The 5,175-nt window shown below is 38.2% G+C and overlaps 1 non-coding gene across 1 annotated transcript; it reads left to right on the plus strand.

Moving 5' to 3' along the window:
- The first annotated feature begins 2,056 nt into the window (after window positions 1-2,056).
- LOC127688106 (U7 small nuclear RNA) lies at window positions 2,057-2,119 on the plus strand. The gene has a single exon (XR_007978560.1). It is a non-coding gene; the product is annotated as a U7 small nuclear RNA (small nuclear RNA).
- The last annotated feature ends 3,056 nt before the right edge of the window (window positions 2,120-5,175 follow it).

The following is a 5,175-nucleotide window of genomic DNA, read 5'->3' on the forward strand; positions in this document are numbered from 1 at the left end:
ACTACAGAAACCAGGAAGGTAAAATGGGAGTATTGACAGGATTGAGGAGTTGAAGAACAATAGAGAAGGAAATAGGAGGATACAAGAAAATTGGTCAGGATATTGAGAAAGGGGAAGCTCCTTAGAGGAGAAAGGGGATGTAAATGTAGAAGAAGATAGAAAAATGTAAAGGAATTAGCAGAATCCTGAGAGGGTAAGAAGGTAAGAGGAGAACAAAGTATAGGGTAAGAGTAGGACACAAGTGATTTTGTAGGGAAAATAGGACAATACAAGCAAAATGAGGTAAATACAAAAGAAGGTAAGAGGAAAGTAGAAGGGAATGGTGATCTAATGGGGGAAATGGAAACTAGAGGGCTCCTTAAGGAAGACGAGGGAGGAAAATAAGGAGAAGGAGGTTAGGTAAAATAACAATACAGATAAATAAAAAAACCTACAAAGAATCATACTATTAAATAGTTACCTTTAAAAAAACTATATATAACAGTGTATATCAACAAAAATCTAAAAAATCTATAACGTATTTAATGTAATATATAAATATGCTTTCTCAGTTTTATCAAATTTTCTCATTTGGGCTTTCTCCAATAGCCAAAGATCACCTAACAAAAACCCCAATACCATACATGAGAAGCCCTCTCCTGAGTTGCTGGACAGGACTGTCAATGAGACTCCAAAATATACAGTCTATAGCTGATGCACTTGGTAATTTCCTAGAAGTGGAAGGCAAGTCTCTATTGTTGAAGTCACTATATACTTCAAGAACAGAGTTATAACTTAACTGAATGTCCCTTCTCTAAAGATTTTCATGATACCAGAATGTACCATGAAACCTTCCAAAGGGGAGAGGCTTCCAACAGTCCCAACCAGAAACCACACTTATGAATTATATGAATGACCAGTATGTCATGGTAACCTTTTAGTACAATAGTGGCACATACATCTGGACAGTAAACAATGGCTCTTTAATTGGGCTGAAGACTGATACAACAAGAGGAACACCATGTCTACTACTAGAAATCAAGTAGCTATTTAATGCTAGTTAAATTACAGTTATCTAACCACTAATCTACTAAACCTTCATAAGTTTCAAAAATAATCAATAAACATCTGTTCTTATACTCTTAGGTATATATAGTCTTCTCCCCTCATTGAAGAAACTTCTCTTTGCAACAGATGGAGACCACTGCATGCCAAGTCCTGCATGGACAGGCAGAAGGAATGGTATGACAGTGTTCTTTACTCTGAAGCAGACCAGCAGGGTGTAGCCTCAAAGATTGTTGCTAGGCATAAGGCTTGTTTGTATAATAATATACATAATTTGCTTTATATTCCTCCTTTGGAAAATATTCTCTCTGTTAAGGTTATTGAGAAATGTCCTCTCTACTTAGGTAAGTGACTCCATGATAATCAGAGATAGCATGTGTCTTGGAGGCAAGGGTGTGTCACATGTTCTTAGCAAAATGGTAAATGCTATGATCTTCAGGGCAGCCTTTAAGGATATGGGAAAGAACTCTGAAAACAATGACTTTAAGAATGCATAATTTCTCAACTATGCAAAATGTAAGGATGCAATATGAATTGTAGGAGGTGTTACATGAACCTTAAAGAAAATAGGCAACTGTACTATGATCCAGCTTGTCAGAAAGATATTAAGAAAGGAGATACAGAGAGATATAAGGAGTGGTGATCACAAGCAAGATTACACATGACTAAGTTTGTTGTTTGAGCTTAAAAAGGCAAATAGATTCCCGAGTTCAAGGTCAGACTGGGACAGAGCTAATTTAGGTCCAGGCATGGTAGAAATAGTTTTTGCCAAGCCAGATCCTACCCAGCTAGCTTATTGTTTGACTTACAAAGGCGGGCAGATCTGTGACTTCTTTTGCCATTTTAAAAAAACACATATTTACTGTCTTCTAATAATCAAGGGGTTAAGTCATAAAATGCTGATTCATGCCATAATGGAAAGAGAATCCAGAAAAACAATTAAATTGATATGTAAATAAAAGACTGGGCTTTTGGTCTTCAACAGAGAGCTACCCAGAGAAAATTGCTTGAAGAGTGAATATAGCTCTTTTAGAGTTTTTCTAATAGGATTTCTGATGTTGGTTGTAAAACCCAAGAATTATTTAGAGAGCTAACAGAGGTCTTTAAGAATTATTTTTTTCTAGCAGCTCTTTTGACTTTGATCAGAAAAGTCAAAGAATTTTCTCTAGCAGTTTTTATGAATTTGGTCAGAAAACCATGAGCTATCCAGAGAGCTTTTAGAATTTTTTTCTTTGCTTTTAGAAATTTTTTTATTCGATATAATTTATTTACATTTCAAATGATTTCCCCTTTTCTAGCCTCCCCACTCCCCGAAAGTCCTGTAAGCCCCCTTCTCTTCCCCTGTCCTCCCACCCACCCCTTCCCACTTCCCCGTTCTGGTTTTGCCGAATACTGTTTCACTGAGTCTTTCCAGAATCAGGGGCCACACCTCCTTTCTTCTTGTACCTCATTTGATGTGTGGATTATGTTTTGGGTATTCCAGTTTTCTAGGTTAATATCCACTTATTAGTGAGTGCATACCATGATTCACCTTTTGAGTCTGGGTTACCTCACTTAGTATGATGTTCTTTAGCTCCATCCATTTGCCTAAGAATTTCATGAATTCATTGTTTCTAATGGCTGAATAGTACTCCATTGTGTAGATATACCACATTTTTTACATCCACTCTTCTGTTGAGGGATACCTGGGTTCTTTCCAGCATCTGGCAATTATAAATAGGGCTGCTATGAACATAGTAGAGCATGTATCCTTATTACATGGTGGGGAGTCTTCTGGGTATATGCCCAGGGGTGGTCTAGCAGGATCTTCTGGAAGTGAGGTGCCCAGTTTTCAGAGGAACCGCCAGACTGATTTCCAGAGTGGTTGTACCAATTTGCAACCCTACCAGCAGTGGAGGAGTGTTCCTCTTTCTCCACACCCTCTCCAACACCTGCTGTCTCCTGAATTCTTAATCTTAGCCATTCTGACTGGTGTAAGATGAAATCTTAGGGTTGTTATGATTTGCATTTCTCTAATGACTAATGAAGTTGAGCATTTTTTAAGATGCTTCTCTGCCATCCGAAGTTCTTCAGGTGAGAATTCTTTGTTTAACTCTGTACTCCATTTTTAATAGGGTTGTTCGGTTTTCTGGAGTCTAACTTCTTGAGTTCTTTATATATATTGGATATTAGCCCTCTATCTGATGTAGGATTGGTGAAGATCTTTTCCCAATTTGTTGGTTGCCGATTTGTCCTCTTGGTGGTGTCCTTTGCCTTACAGAAACTTTGTAATTTTATGAGGTCCCATTTGTCAATTCTTGTTCTTAGAGCATACGCTATTGGTGTTCTGTTCAGAAACTTTCTCCCTGTACCGATGTCCTCAAGGGTCTTCCCTAGTTTCTTTTCTAGTAGCTTCAGAGTGTCTGGCTTTATGTGGAGGTCCTTGATCCATTTGGATTTGAGCTTAGTACAAGGAGACAAGGATGGATCAATTTGCATTCTTCTGCATGCTGACCTCTAGTTGAACCAGCACCATTTGTTGAAAAGGCTATCTTTTTTCCATTGGATGTTTTCAGCCTCTTTGTCGAGGATCAAGTGGCCATAGGTGTGTGGGTTCATTTCTGGATCTTCAATCCTGTTCCATTGATCCTCCTGCCTGTCACTGTACCAATACCATGCAGTTTTTAACACTATTGCTCTGTAGTATTGCTTGAGGTCAGGGATACTGATTCCCCCAGATTTTCTTTTGTTGCTGAGAATAGTTTTAGCTATCCTGGGTTTTTTGATGTTCCAGATGAATTTGAAAATTGCTCTTTCTAATTCTGTGAAGAATTGAGTTGGGATTTTGATGGGTATTGCATTGAATCTGTATATTGCTTTTGGCAAAATGGCCATTTTAACTATATTGATTCTACCGATCCATGAGCATGGGAGGTTTTCCCATTTTTTGAGGTCTTCTTCCATTTCCTTCTTCAGAGTCTTGAAGTTCTTGTCATACAGATCTTTCACATGTTTGGTAAGAGTCACTCCAAGATACTTTATACTGTTTGTGGCTATTGTGAAGGGGGTCATTTCCCTAATTTATTTCTCAGCCTGCTTATCCTTTGAGTATAGGAAGGCCACTGATTTGCTTGAGTTGATTTTATAACCTGCCACTTTGCTGAAGTTGTTTATCAGCTGTAGGAGCTCACTAGTGGAGTTTTTTGGGTCACTTAGGTAGACGATCATGTTGTCTGCAAATAATGATAGTTTGACTTCTTCCTTTCCAATTTGTATCCCTTTGACCTCCTTATGTTGTCGAATTGCCCGAGCTAGTACCTCAAGTACAATATTGAAAAGATAAGGAGAAAGGGGGCAGCCTTGTCTGGTCCCTGATTTCAGTGGGATTGCTTAAAGTTTCTCTCCATTTAGTTTGATGCTGGCTACCAGTTTGCTGTATATTGCTTTTACTATGTTTAGGTATGGGCCTTGAATTCCTGTTCTCTCCAAGACTTTAAGTATGAAAGGATGCTGAATTTTGTCAAATGCTTTTTCAGCATCCAATGAAATGACCATGTGGTTTTGTTCTTTGAGTTTGTTTATGTAGTGGATTGTATTGATGGATTTCCGTATATTGAACCAACCCTGCATTCCTGGGATAAAGCCTACTTGATCATGGTGGATGATCGTTTTGATGTGTTCTTGGATTCGGTTGGCAAGAATTATATTGAGTATTTTTGCATCGATGTTCATAAGGGAAATTGGTCTGAAGTTCTCTTTCTTTGTTGGATCTTTGTGTGGCTTTGGTATCAGCGTAATTGTGGCTTCGTAGAAGGAATTGGGTAGTGTTCCTTCTGTTTCTATTTTGTGGAATAGTTTAAAGAGTATTGGTGTTAACTCTTCTTTGAAGGTCTGGTAGAATTCTGCACTTAAGCCATCTGGTCCTGTGCTTTTTTTGGTTGGAAGACTTTCTATGACTCCTTCTATTTCTTTAGGCATTATGGGACTGTTTAGATGGTCTAGTTGGTCCTGATTTAATTTTGGTATTTGGTATCTGTCAAAGAAATTGTCCATTTCCTCCAGATTCTCCAGTTGTGTTGAGTACAGGCTCTTATAGTAGGATCTGATGATTTTTTGGATTTCCTCAGTTTCCGTTGTTATATCTCCCTTTTC

This window comes from Apodemus sylvaticus, chromosome 6, assembly GCF_947179515.1.
Source record: "Apodemus sylvaticus chromosome 6, mApoSyl1.1, whole genome shotgun sequence".
Lineage (NCBI taxonomy): Eukaryota > Metazoa > Chordata > Mammalia > Rodentia > Muridae > Apodemus > Apodemus sylvaticus.